The sequence below is a fragment of the Poecilia latipinna genome, unplaced genomic scaffold (assembly GCF_001443285.1).
Source record: "Poecilia latipinna isolate Pla-1442-1.1 unplaced genomic scaffold, P_latipinna-1.0 Scaffold551, whole genome shotgun sequence".
Taxonomy (NCBI): Eukaryota; Metazoa; Chordata; class Actinopteri; order Cyprinodontiformes; family Poeciliidae; genus Poecilia; species Poecilia latipinna.
Genome location: NW_015113167.1, coordinates 366,870 through 382,001, shown reverse-complemented (window position 1 = coordinate 382,001; position 15,132 = coordinate 366,870). Strand labels below are relative to the sequence as shown.

Genomic DNA, 15,132 nt, shown 5'->3' with positions numbered 1-15,132 from the left:
TGAGAGGCCTGGACCGTACCACGTCTTTCATTTGGGTCCTAAACCAGGAAGCGATTTATAAACTAACAGAATATTTTAAAATCTGTTCTCTGAGCTCCAGTGGAAGGAGTTTAGAAATGGCTGATGTGCTCCAGCTTCCTGGTTTTAGTGAATCACTTTTTAGGCAAATATAAATTGCAGCAACTTAGCATCTTGCTACATTCTCTGAATGTATTTTAAAAAGTCAGAAGCTTAGTATTTTACTTATGCTGTTAATGCAGTGAGCAAATCCTGCAACTTTAAGATCTGTGCTGAGGGCAGAAATCATCTTTGAATCTACGAACAGAAGCCAATACTTAAAAAAAGAATCATTTATAAAAAAAAAACACATGTATAAGACATTAATGCAGTTATTGAAAATGTGATGAAAGCACAGAGAGGTGGATCCAGAGAAAACAATCAGTGTTCATGAGTTACAAGCGCAGTATAAACCAGTTTGGTGTTTACGTTACTGAGATTCTGTCCTTGCAGGCGAAGGTTTTAATGCACTGAGGCATGTAAACGCAAGATAAAGTTAAACACTTCCATCAATTCTTGTGCCTCTTCAAGTCCCACCTCAGCTAAGGAATTACTACAACTCCCATGATGCCCGTTAAGGCACTCACAGATAAAGAAATGTGACCTTGATGCCTTTCAGCAGCTGAGTTTTAAATGCAGATGGGAAAAGGCGATAAACAGCAGAGCGGAGCCTCTCCTGGTTGAGGAAACGTGAGTTGACCTTGATTCTAAACCTCCTTGTCCACCACTGGAGGATCTGCTTCGCTCCTGCAGCTGCACAATACCAGCCTGCATCTCTTCAGACGGACTTTCTGCAGGGTGACTGCTGAACAGCGTGAGCGAAATGACAGCTTGACCCAAAACGTTTCTTTAGATAAACAGCAGCAACAAAAGTACTGACGGCTAGAAATCTGAGCAGAGAGAAACGAGCACCGACACACCAATCAGATCAAACATGAAGATGGCTGATGAGAGAGTCTCTGCTCAACCTACACTGTAAAAACTCAGAGTCTTACTAAAGGCTTTTGTTTAGCCTCTAGTGAAAATATCTTAGTACTATTCAAATAAGACAAAATTAACTTTTCAGCGAGGTGTAGAAGCTTGTTTCTAAATATTGATAAAAAAAAAGTAGTTCCACTTGCAGATTATTTCATTTGTAACATGGGGAAATATCTGAGTGAAAAAAATGCCAATGAAAATCATACTTTTTTAAAGTCAATATTTAGGAATTATTGACTTAAAACTAGCTTCTATTTCTTGCTGAAAAGTTATTTGTAAGTTAGTTTTGTCTTATTTCAAGTGTCTTAAGATATTTGCACTAGAAACTAGACCAACATACTTGGTGAGATGTTCTGTTTTTTCATAGTGGACAGGATCGCAGTTCATCAAAAGGACCAGCAAATCATAAAATCAATCACAAACACACCAGTAAGAACCTCAGAGAACTCATCCATCCACAGCAAGAGCATAAACTCCACACAGAAAGGCCACAGGATCTTACTGCTGCAAACAAATTCCCAAACAAATCTGCAGAATCACAAAAACCGGGTGTGGAGACAACTGTACGGTGTCTGATGAGGACATAATTCTGCACAGCAAACCCCACCGGAGCCTGAAGCATGCATGAGCGAGCTTAGCTTAACCGAGAAGTCTGAAAAGGTAAAGCACAGCTGGTACAGCAAGGTGTGTTTCTGTGTGTGTGTCTGGAAAATGTATTCCTGGAAACACAGCAAAAATACAAAACCTCATAACCAGTTCTTTTTTCCATCAACATCAAGGAAGTATTGACCCAAAACAAGCTCCTACACCTTGCTAAAAAGTTACTTGTAAGTTAGTTTTGTCTTATTTCAGGTGTATGTTTGGTCTAGTTTCTCCTGTAAATATGTTAGTACACTTGAAATGAGACAAAACTGGACTAAACAAGATATAGGAGCTTGTTTTAAGTCAATAATTCCTTAATATTGGTGAATAGTAATCTGTCAATAGAGTTGGTACCCTTCTAAATCAATATTAGAAAAATATTTACTTGAAACAAGTTACTGATGAAAGGTCCCTTATAAGTTAATTTTGTCTTATTTCAAGTGTGCTAAGATATTTGCTCTAGAAACTAGACCAACAATCATTGGTAAGATTTGGTGTTTTTGCAGTGAACTCACAGTTCTAAGTGTTAACTCAGAATGAAACATCTGCAACATTCAGGTACAAAAGGGGAACAAAACAGTTCAAAAGCTGTGAATACTTCTGCAAGCCTCTCAAAATCCATTGAAACTGTTGGAAAAATGTTTCATGATGTCTAACAAACTGTTTTCACCTATCAAATATAATGACTTTAGCTCTTTCTCTGCAAACAAATACATAAGAACCTGGACATTTACCCATATGAGCGAGTAAATGATATCTGAGCAGCGCTGAAGGGGAACAACTACAGAGGATTCTTTTCCCACCACTCCCACATGTGCCGGTTTTTTGTGTCTTTGCTGCTGGATCAGAACCGTAAACCCGAGTAACTCTGAGCCCAATCTCACTCTTCCACATTTAACCCGACTCCTCCGGCTCCTTATTGTGTCTCATTAAAGCTGTTCATTACCGACTCTGCATGTGATTATAGGACTCCCTCATCTTCTATTTTTGAATATGCTGATGTAACGCAAATCTTCATTTAATGGCATCCTGTTTTTGGCTTCCTCCATCTTTACAGATTCAGCCGTAGCACGTTTTTGTGGTCATACGTATTTCAGACGTAATTTCATTATTTATCCTGTTTATTTTTTTTTTTACTGAACCTGAGCTGAAGCTGCAGCTGCATGCTCCTGGAAAACTTCTTTCTATTATGCAACTGATTCATTTCTTCATATTGAATGTTAATGTGATGTTATTTGCATTTTTTCAGATTAATTCCCCAGTAGATATATTTCCTTTCTTACAGAGTCACTTCATTTCTCCACCTTTTGTCAAAGACTTGCAGATTTGGGCTCCAGAGTCTTTTTCCTTCATAACAAATGCAAAACCATAAACTGGTTGGATAAACAAATCCATATGAACAGCAGTGGAAGAAGAGGAGAAAATGAGGTGCAGATAAATAATATTATATTTGTATAATTATGATGCTTATAATCATTTTTTTTTCTATTCATACTTTCACTTAAATCCACTTAAAAAATGAAAGTTTAAATGATAATTCTTTTATTTTAGAGTAAGCCCTACTGGAGAAATTTCTACTAGTACAAGTTTGATCTTATCTGTGTATTTTAAATTAAAACAATGTTGACATCCTGATAATGTTGAGTCTAAAACGGGTTTTTAGAAGAGAAAAGTCAACATGGTGGTGTTATGTTGGAGCAGGCGGATGTGATTGGTTACTCTGGCCTCCAGTGTCTGTGGCTGATTCTTCGCTCTGAAGCAGCAGACGATGCCAAAATCATCGAGGAAAGTGACAAAGTGGCCAAATGGCTTCATTGTGATTTTGAAAACTTGCAAGCTGAACTTTTTCTAAAGCTGCTTTGTTCCTAATTATGATTCAAAACTTGTTTATTTGAAAGAGACAAATGGTTTTGGTCTGAAAAACATCAACCAACAGCAGGAATGTCACACTTATTGGGTAAAAAGTCTTGAAATTTTATTGAAGAAATGTGATCTCTTTTTAAAATATTTAGAAAAATCCTATAAAGGAGTTTAAGTACTGAGGAAAAGAAAACCCTCCAACATGAACAATTTTACAGTTTTACCACCAGAGAGAGTCATTCCCCCCGCCAACCCGTTTGGCTCCTATTCTTCTCCAGGCTGGAGCATAAAAAGTGATTTTCTACATATTCGTCCTTTGTTTCGAGCCAAGCCCACCTAACATGTTTGTCTCTGAAAAGCTTTATCTCAGTCTCATTGGACCAACGGCTCCAGTTGATAGTAGGACAGGAATGGCTTTTTTATGTTATGCCTCCCAAACAAGCAGCTGGCATCTTGATCTGACTGCAGATGTGGGAATGTTTAGGCAAGAATCTGTTCTCCTTCTGACATTTTCCACTGAAAATCAAATTAAATGTTGGATTGTTTTTTACTTCTTCACTTAGATTATGATGGATTCATTGCCTTGGGTAGTAAATTCGATCACTTTAATTCTCACTGGTCTACATATTTGATAAGTGAGCTGTTTTTATTTAAATAAGTGTGACCTAAACCTGTTACAGGTAATATTGGAGTATAAAGAAATTTACTCCAAGCCTGATCCAGGCAGCTTGACGAGCTCCAGAGGAAGGAGGTCAGCATGACATGCAGATTATTATTAAGACATTAACATGGCGTCCTGCAACGTTTGGATGCATCTCTGGTCCAGCAGACCTGAATCAAATGGCTAAATTACCTCCTCAGCATGCATTAAGCTCTGGTAATTATCCTATTAATATATCCAGGTGCACTGATGTAGATACACATCTAAAAGTTGCAGGACGCCGGCCCGAGACTGCTGTTTCTGCAGGTGGATGAAATGTTTCTAGCTTTCTGTAAGGAAATTGGTTAGAAACCCCAAACCAAGATAAGGTCTGGCTGGATGGTCCATTTTCCATAACACATTAAAATTTATATCAGCTTTTGACTTGACATTGACAATGAAACAGCCCTTTTCCAAGGTTACAAACCTGAACTTCCTTCCCTGTGAAGAAAGTTCAGTTTTGTGACCTTGGAAAAATAATATCTGAAAACTAAATCTCTCAAACTGATCAAAAAAAAAAAAACATGTAAGGTTGGAATCCTTGGGTTTCAAACCAAAAAAACTCATAAATTTAGAATAAAATGGACTGGAAATCTGGCCAGTGAGTCCAGAGCAAAACTTGACTATTTATTAATCTGCAGTCAGAACAAAAGGATCAACATGAGCAACAAGGAGATCTGAAGGATGGCAATGAAACCCGAACAGCAGGAGGACCTGGAGAGGTGAGTGGAGAACAAACAGGAAACCAGAAAACTGAGCAACTCTGCAAAAATGACAGCAAAACATGACGAAGTAAAACTCTTAAAAGAGTAAATACCTGCTCAACTGAGCAGATTTAAAGGCAACACTTTAGACATGAAGGCTTCACTTAGTTTGAACCTGAAGCATTTCTGATGTTTCATCACGTTTTAAAAATAGCAACAATTAGTGGTGGAATTTTCAAAAAACGCCCCGGAGCTCTGGGTTCATCCATATTCTCATTTCATTTCCAGTTCGGATCCAGTTCCCACCCAAAACGCCGCTTTCTCGAGGGAAATAAGCAACATTCAGCATTATTAGAAATAATTCACTGAAAGGAGCAGGGAGGAGGAGGAGCAGGTTAAACCACAGAGCTCCTGTCAACATATCTGTATCATGACATATGGGAGCAGTGGGGAGAGAGGAGCTCCCAGTGGAGCTCCAGCAGCTGTATGCCTCCGTCTATTCAGGCTCAGCCACAGCAGGAACGGCAGCCGGACCTGAAGGTTCGGTCCGGGAGACAAATGGGCTCAGAGGGGGAGGTATCTAATGTCTCTACGGTCTGGTCGGGTTCTGCACATTTCTGTCGCCAGATCAGCTCGGTAACATGCCGGGGCGCGGGCGCGCACACGCTGATGAACCGACCGAGAAGCATGCACTGGTAGACCAACATGGAGAACCCGCACACGCACGCATTTCTAGGCTGCTTAATGAGCAGAAAGCCGTGCGGGATGCGATGCTTGTGTCTGCATCCCGCACGGTTATCCAGTACAAAGCCACACGCATGCACACACGCGCACGCGTAGAGTACGCGTGGACACAGATGCGAGCACACCCCTCTTGTTCCGCACACCTCCGGTCCGGAGCGGTCTTACCTCCAGACTTGCCCCAGCTGCAGCACGTGAAGCACGGTTTGAAAGACCCACATGCAGATGGTGCAGCATCTCCGGGGGGAGCCGACTCTCACCGCCGCAGCAGGCGGGCCAGAGGACGCATACACCGGGGTAACATTCGCGGCGTTCACCGCTGGCGCGTTCCCACCGTGCTGGTCGCTGTCCTTGGTGCTTAACGTGCTATCGCCCGCTGTGGCATCGGCGCCTGCCGCGCCTGCAGCCGCCGCCGCCGCACAGCTCCCGCCGCTGCCCGAACCTTCACCGCCGCTAAGATCCGAGTAGTCATACACGAACCACCTGAAACTCAGCACCTGCACGACAGCGGAGGGCACCACGACAAAGACCAGAGTCAAGCCGAACCACCAGTAGTCGCCTCTCAGGTAGTAGTCTGCGGCCAGCCACAGGTCGGTCGCTCCGTCGGAGAAAAAGACGAGCAGGGCGCAGAGCACCCAGCAGCAGTCCAGCAGGGTGTAGGGCTTCCCACCGGCGGCGGTGCAGCGGGACCGGGCCACGGGGTTCCCCGGCTCCGACAGGCTCCTGGGCGTGTTGTCATCTTCCACAGACACCGCTGCTCCATCCGACTTAGCGGCCATGTTGGTTAGGATAGGAGAGAAAGACAGGGAAAGAGGTGGGGAAACAGGAAAGAAAGGGAGGGGGCTGTAGCTGTGTGCAAGGAAGAGGGAGTGAGAAAGATTACATCATAACTAGCCTCATCATCAGCCAATTAATTGTGAGGTACCATAACTAAGAGCTGTTAACACCGTGTCACCAGCGAGATGTTTTCAGGACATCCAGCGCGCAGAAAGGACCAAGCCCGACCCGCAGGAAGGTGTTAGTTCATCCATCAGGTAATGTTTGCCAGGTTTTGGCTGCTCTCTCTGCAGCGTGCTGCTGCAGCGCACATGACGACACCGCTGTTAAACTTCTAAATATTACACCCAGCTCCTGTCAATCCGAGAAGGCGTGAACCCGCCTCCTGTCAGGGGAAGCCAGAGATCGCAGAGACACTGAGAAGTTGTTGGGTTTTCCATCCAGAGGCAGAGACCGCATGCGGCGTTCTGCTTCCCAGGCAGACAGAGGTAAGAAATCACATGAGCTCACCGGTGAACCCGCTGTCTGCTGGGAGGTTAAAGGCTAACACTGTTTGTTCTGTCTGTCAGGCTCCTTCTCTCGCTGTATGCACAAACAGAAGCAGCCTCAGAGAGCACAGCCTTGTGTTCCTCTCACATAACAAACTGTTCTGTATGGTTTCACTCGCACAGATAGAAAACCGAATATCTCTGTTTAAGAGGAGGCACACAGAGCATTAAAGTGGAAATATTATGTAAAATTGAGGGTTTTTTTAAGCCTTACGTTATGTTATAGTGTTATTTCCACATCAAAAACATATAAAGTGTTTTGATTCTTTCATGCATATTTTAATCTCCATGGCAACCACTCTGTCTCATCAAGCGCCACCTTTTCCCCGAAGATCCTCCTCAGAGCTGCAGTCTCCAAACTTCTGCCTCACAGAGCAGCCCTCACCCAACTCAGCTCCTTCAGACTAGCCAGCAGCAATTAGCAAACACCTGGTGGAACTGCACATCATTATGCTGTGCAACGCTGGTGAAAAAGCTGTTAAAGGGTTGCGATGACTTCCTGAAAGAGCGGTACTTTCTTAAAGAGACATCAGACTTCTTTTAAGTCATGTTTGATATGCAAAGTCTTTCTGTAACTACTGAAGGTAACAGTTACTTGATTGTGCTATAAGATGACTCCCATGGCAACACATAATATCTCCCATGGCAACCATTCTGTTTGCCAAACCTTCGGTCTCACCAAACACCGTCTTTTCCCTGCAGCTCAGTTCAGTTTGCTGTTCAAGGCGTTTTATTCAGATGAGTCCATAACTGAACTTTTTCTGTTTAATATAAAAGGATGTGGTGGAAAAGACGAACTTCATCCCCCTGAGACACATGGTGGTGGCAGCATCATGCTGCGGGATGCCTTTGTCCAGCTGGACTGAGGTGACAGGAAACTGGATGGAAATGCTGAAGTTTTACCTCAAACAAGCAATATAACAATATAATGGTTTAGATAAAAGCATATTTGTGAGTTAGAATGGCCTAGTCAAAGTCCAGAGCTCAAAATGTTTGTTTAATAAACATATTCTTCATCTAAGTTGGACTTGCTGAGAAATATATCTACAAAAAAAATATTGAAAACACATAAAGTTTTGCTTCCACTTGATGATGAGCTACTTTAGGCTCTGTAAAGTTTGTGACTAATGAGAAAAAATATAAATTTAATGAAAACTTTTGCAGGGATCTTTAGCTCAAGATTATGTAATTTATTTTGAGAGTTCATTATGCATTAATTCCAGCCTTACAGCCAAACTGAATGAGATATTTCTTTGATGAATAAACATAATCCTATATGGCTCAGTGAGTTACTCTGTCTAATTTTTATGGCTGAAGAAGATTTTAAAGGGCCAGTTTAACAGAAATGCTTTAAAAGGTTGTGCAGCTTCCAGGGAGCCGCATGCAGATAAAATCTGAAAAAGTGTCCTCAAGTTGCAGATGCACAAGTGTGTAGCTGCTTTGGCACATTAAATGTCTTTTCACATCCAGGGACCAGACTGAACTGGTGCCAGACCAGACAGTAACTCTGCTGCTTCCTTTTTTATCATCTGGCTCTTTAAAGTGCATTCGTCTGATTTTAACAAGGCAGTGATGCATGAAGCTGACAGCACACAAAGCGACCGGCCTGTTTACAGCAGTGAGCATGCTAATTGATAAGATCCCATAAACTCTGGGCAGAACAGGCAGTAAAAACCTTTGGTGACTTACCGCTCTGTGCTTCACTGCCCTCAGTAAGCCGGACGCTGCAGAGCTTCATTTACATCTAGGAGCTGAGGTTTCAGATCTGTACAAACAATATTTCATAGCTTTTACTTTTAAACTTATTTTAGACAAAACAAATCTGAAGAATTTTCTCTTTTAATAATTAACATCATTTGAATGACCTTTGATTGTAATCAAGCCAGATGAAAATGGAGGACATTTTTCTTTAGAATATTTCTAGTTTTTAGTCCCACAGGGGTCAATACTTGGTCCTACTCTTTTCTCCACTTGTGACACAGCAAATCCTGCTGTAGATTCATATATTCACCTTTATGCTGATGACACAGTCCTCTCCTCCACTGTCCTGTTATAGACTCACTACGTCTGATGAGTTTTATTAGAATCCATTTCCATTTCCAGTCTGCATGCTAAGAAATCATTTCTAAGAACAAAGTCATTTGGTTTGGTAAAAAAAAAAAAGAGACGCACCATAAAATTCTGAATGTATCGCCAGGAATCTGCATCCTTAATGTCAGGTAGACAAAATATTTTCCTTTTTTCCTTTCAGAAGAAAATATTGATAATTTGACTGAGATCAAATCGAGTTCCTGTATAGAAAGCGCTCCTTTCATTTCATCTGCAGTGAAAACACTGACCGCACTTCACATGTTTGATTATTATGATGATGTCATTTACAGATCAGCATCCAAAGATTTGCTCCATAAACTTCATATTATTTAGTTTATCATTAATACTAAAATCTGCAAACCTGCTTCTGTTAACATTTTCTAAAACTTATTCTGCGTCCGGCTTGTTGTCTATTCACTTTACTGGAATGAAATACAGAAAAATCCACAAACTGGACATCTTCACTATTCTGTTCTTCTGAATGCTGAAATTCGTTCATCGTTTTCATGTTTGTGTCATTTTGCCTTTTGCCAGGCTACAGTTGCAATAAGACATTTCTTCTTAGCTTGTTTTTTGTCCAGTTAAATAAAGATAGAATTAAAAAACATCTTTCTAACCAATCAAAGCTCATTTACTGGATAATTCTGCCTGATATGTAGATTGTGAACAACACGGGGTTCAGCGTCTTTCCCACCAACACTTTGACACGGAGAAGCTGGAATTAAGCCGACAGCCTTCCAGCCAGGATGCTGCTGCTCTCTCTGAAACAACCATCATGGCTTCCTCCCTGCTTCACATCACAGAGAAACAGTTTACACACATCCTAATCACTGTCATGGTGATTGATCGCGGTGCTGAATCACAATGTTTACAGTCCAGATTTAGTCAACATCCTTCCAGTATTTTCTCATTTTAGTGAAGCAAAACTGACAGGATATTTTTTTCCTTTTCTTGTAAAACATAAATAACCTCAGTTTATTCTGTAGTTACTGAAAGAAGGTAAAAGGTGTTTTACTTATCCTTCGCCTTATAGATGCATTTGTGTCTCTTTAATCAGATAATGAATTTATTCATGTATTCTTACACCCATACACAATCACCCATGATCAGAGCATCACTTGAGGGAAAGCAGAGAAGGAAATTTTCACCTTTTTCCTGGTTGTGATAAAACATGTTTCACTGAAAAGTTGCTGCGTTTTTTCCTGAATCAGGGTTGATGTTTCCTCGGGAAGTTGCCGTTTTCTCCCTGATTCACCTGAAACTCCCCCCCAGTCTGCGCATCAGTCCAGAGAAGAGCATCTCCTGATGAATGAGGGTCATTATGAGTTGGGGAGCATGGGGAGATAATTACAGGTCTCAGATCAGCGGCGTTCTGCCGGGATGGACTTTGATGAATATACACACATAATCTGAGCTTCAGGGAGGTTTTAAAGCTTTTGAGGAAAATCATCTACTGGTTTATTACAACGTAATGATCTCACATTTCAAACTGTGTTATTTTTAAAGGAAAAGGAGAAAAAGGAGAGGAGTATGACAAACAGCGTAAACAGGTTTGCCTTTTTTATCGCTGAAGCTGATCATGTTGATATGTTTTAAAACAAGCAAGACTTTAACGAATAACACAATTTATCCTTCTAGCAGCCACTATTCTGTCTCTATTTTCAAGAAAAACTCATTTCAGTTCTGGAGGAAGAATCCTGGCCAAGCGATCCTTTCCTCCAACAGATTCTATCATTTGTCTAGAAGCACAACGAACCACGTTTTTCTGCAGAAAATGTACGGCTGGAGCTAAAATAACATTTGTGCAGAAATCAATTTTTAGATATGTGCTGCGAAAATTATGAACGTTTGTCTCCTCGGGGTGCGGAACATGCTATGATCAAATCTGTAAACTCTGACAGAAGCAGGCTCAGGGTGGGCGGCCGTCTGCGCCGAACAAAAGAGAAACCGAGCAGCAAAACGCCGAACGGCGAGCTGCAGCAGAAAACCAGAAACCAGCACCGGTCAAAAAGACAAACAGTTAGAAACGCAGGCCTGAACACCAGTGGGAAAAGTAAAAATCCGTACTGCCACGAATTTATCTGAAAACAATAAAAACTTTGCTGTTTCTCAAAGAGATGGTCCAGAAGTGTCCAAACTTTTTACATTTTGGACCTAAACTGTTTTGTTGAAATGGAAAGACACAAAAATCGGTAAGTAAATGAGTAAATTTGATATGTCTTTGGTTTCCCTAGACATATTTTAATAAAAAGGACAAAGATGTATGATTGGTAAGGAAATGGGATTTCTAAATTATGTTTATCCAAAAACGTTTCCTACATTTTTCAGGTTGATTTTTTTTTACTATTTTCATCCATGAAAAAACAACAAATCTTGTGTTTGAGGAACAAGATCTGAATATGAGTCAATCTTTTTCAAAACTGCTTGCCGTATTTAGCCAATGAATGCCCAGGTCTGAATTTGAGTAAAAATCCTTGAATATTTATGATTTGATTTCCAATGAAATCAAACTAAAATGTGAATAAAAATGCTTTGGTTTGTATGCAGAGTTTTTCTTCTTATGAAGATTTTAATTTGTCAGCTGGAGGACCATCTTTGTATAAATCTTGAGTTGTTGTCGGGGCCCATAAACAGTCTTTCCAAGGGCCACTAACGGCCCCTAAGACGCAGTTTGAAGACCCCTGAGCTAATATGAAGTTCTTTTGTTTTCAGACGCCACACTTACAACAGGTCTGCAGCTTTATGCATTACTCTCTTTATTTTCTTCTTTTTACAGTTAAAAAAGGGAGAATAAGTTTTGTTTTAGACTCAGACAACATGAACAGAACAGTTAATGAGTTTGTTATCAAACATAACTATTTTAAGCTTCTACCTGTATTTCGTATGATGTTACAGAATGGAGGTTGCCTCTGGCTTCAGGTCTCACCAGGTATTTTTGTCTATTTTCTAGAACAAATATCTTAATAAATTTGAAATACGACAAAACTAACTTTAAATTAACTTTTCAGTAAGATACAGGAGCTTTTTTCAGTCAATAATTCCTTAATATTAATGAAAAAGTTATAGTTATATTGGCAGATTATTTTACTTATAACATAGAAAAATGTTTTGTTTTAAGTGAAATTATCTGCCAAAGGAACAAAACTTTTTCATCAACATTCAGGAATCCTGGACTTGCTGAAAAGTTATTTTAAAGTTAGTTTCGTCTTATTTAAATTGTACTAAGTTATTTGAACTATAGACCATAAATACTTTGCCTCTCTTTGGGCTATTCTTTATGAAAATCAAATTTTGCAGAGGCAATGCACAGAGTTGGTCTACATTCGGTTCCACTTTATGAAAATAGTTTATTTCATCACAACTTCTGATTTTGTTTAACTTTTAAGCTCCTACAGAAAACACTAACTTACGTTTCATTGTGGAAATAATGACTGGGAAAACGCCAGCTGCTGTTTTACAGTGATAAAGGATCAGAATTAATTGCGCCTGCTGACACTGAGGGCTGACTTCTGTCAAATCATTAAATGTGACTTAAAGACGAGACGTTGCTTGACTTGGCTTTTTCAGAGGCCTTCATTTTTCTCTTTTAACAGTTTTAAAAATGGCTTTTCGCAGCAGAGGGAGGTAGGCGGATGAAACAACACAGGAAGATGCAGCAAACAGCAGAGTGTGAAGAGTCTGCAAGACTAACAGCGCAGGAGCGCAAAGATTAAATATGGATGGATGGATGGATGGATGGATGGATGGGTGGATGTGCACTGAAAAAGTCCTTATAGCTACTGAACTTTTTCACATTTTGTCACACTACAACCAAAAGCTTTGTGTTTGATTGGATAAGTAGAACATAAGATGGTTTTGGTTTCCAATAGTTTTTTTTTAAACCAATAAACTGTCCTACAGTAATTTGTGCATAATCAATCATCTCTGGTTCAATTTTCCCATCTGATTATCATAGAGCTGAACGAAATTATGCATGTTGAGGCTTCTGGTTTATATCAGCTCAGATAATAAGCTCAGAACCGTCATCATTTCACAGAAAGCCATTAAAATGTCCTTTAATGGATGGGAGATTTGATAACCATTGCAATCTAAAATTAGTATTTTTATTTTATCATGCATGGTGTGTGTTTTTTTATCACAATAAGAAAAAAGAAAAAAGGAAAATATGTGGGCCCTAAGGGTGGGAAAAACTAAAAATAACACCAAATTTCAAAGTGGAAGAAGTCCACAATAGACAGAAATTAAAGGGTTTTCATGCAAAACAATAAATGATGTAGATTATGTCTGTTTAGGTTGTTTGGTGTGAATGAACAACAGACGTCTGGTTCGCCTAAAAACCTCGTCTCAGTTTGAAGTGAACTCTGCTTCGGTTTGAATGCATATGTGAACGCAAAGTGGACTGCAGACCGCTCCAAAAGCAGGAAGCGGACTATACCCCAGGGCATTCTGGGTAAATACAACCAAAACAAACGCATGTGAAATGGCTGCTGGATTTTTGCCAAAAACAAAAGAGAAATCCTACAACTGTTAAAATCTGACGCCATTTAACATGGAGAGACGAAGGAAGCACTCATGTCTTCTTTAGAGGTTTTGGTGTCGTTTCCTTCAGTGGTTCCTGGTGCAGCGCCACCACAGGCCAGGAGGGGAACAAGTTTTTCTAGAGGGTTTTTGGTTTGACACAGTGGAGTGTGAAAGTGAACCACAGCAGCTGAAATGTAACAAATGTTGGCATATTTGTTCCCAAACTGAACTGAATCTACCAGACTATCAAGTATGAAAACAAACTAAAGTCTGGTAAAGAAGTGGCTCAAGAACTGGGAGCGCCAGTGTGTTACTGGGGGGGGTCTGTCTGAGGAGTGGGAGTTTGTGTGGCGTGGCAGCTGCCATGTTCACTTTCCGTTGTTTAGTCACATGCTGCAACAATGTGTGCAAACACACACACACGCACACACACCCACACACACACACGACAAAAAAAGACTCCCTGCCAATAGAAGGACAGTGAGCACAGAGAAAGGGACACAAAGGGAAACATTCAAAGTCTTTCACCTGCTCTACACATCATGCTTTCACTGTCTGCTGCAAGCATGCGCACACATACACACACACACACACACACACACACACACACACACACTGCCCGTCCACCCTGCTGGCCCTCAAGAGCTCAGGTTCAGTGACGGATTCACACAGACAGCCTGACATAACAGGCAAACAGCAGAGATAAAGTGAGGTAGAAAGACACAGAAGGAGAGACAGAAAGACTTCCAGAGACGAGTGGAGCTGAAAAACGAGGATGGGCGATGTGGGATCATTCTAATCCCGTTATAATGTTTATATAAAGAGAAGTTATTACTCAACCATTAGGGTTTCTTCACTTGCTGCGGGGCAGAGAGGACTAAAGAGCCCAGCGACGGCAATTTACCAAGTTAACCGATATCCTTTTCACAGAAATGTGAAAGAATTTTGGATTTCTGGAGCGTTTTTTAAATATTTTCTGACAAACGGTTGCAGAGTGAAGCTGTTGGCAAAGTAATTCTGGGTTTAAATCCTGAATCTGCATGAAGTTTGAATGTCCTCACTGTACATGTGTGGGTCACTTTAAATTACCGTTAGGTGTGTGTCCTGTGTGGCTCACTGGCTACTTCATTAGTAGGTCAAGCAATTCAACTCCTTGATATAAAAAACAAAACAAATCAGTCGATCATAACTCAATGCATCTGGGCACCTAGATGAGGTGACTGAGGTCAAACAAAGTCTCAAATTGGGGAAGAAAGGAAATTTGTGGTATTTTGAGAGCATCATAGTGGCTGGTGCTAAAAGATTTTAATCCAGCAGGACGCTTTAGATCTGCAGCCAGGTTCTGATGATGAATGTTACAGGGTGTGGTCCGGCTTTCTGTTCCAGACTCTTTAGTGACCATCTTACATTTGTGAGAACAAGAAAAAACTTTGGTTCCATCAGTGTTGTGTTCAAGACCACCTAACCCGAGACCAAGACAAGACCAAGACCAGAGTGTATCGAGACCGAGACA

At 40.8% G+C, this 15,132-nt stretch overlaps 1 long non-coding RNA gene and 1 pseudogene across 1 annotated transcript; one reads left to right on the top strand and one right to left on the bottom strand.

Annotated features, from left to right (window-relative positions):
- Nucleotides 1–5,062: 5,062 nt before the first annotated feature.
- LOC106952970 (XK-related protein 7 pseudogene) lies at nt 5,063–6,708 on the bottom strand (annotated as a pseudogene).
- Nucleotides 6,625–12,020, top strand: LOC106952971 (uncharacterized). The gene is made up of 3 exons (XR_001426088.1): nt 6,625–6,716; nt 6,811–6,947; nt 11,994–12,020. It is a non-coding gene; the product is annotated as an uncharacterized LOC106952971 (long non-coding RNA).
- The last annotated feature ends 3,112 nt before the right edge of the window (nt 12,021–15,132 follow it).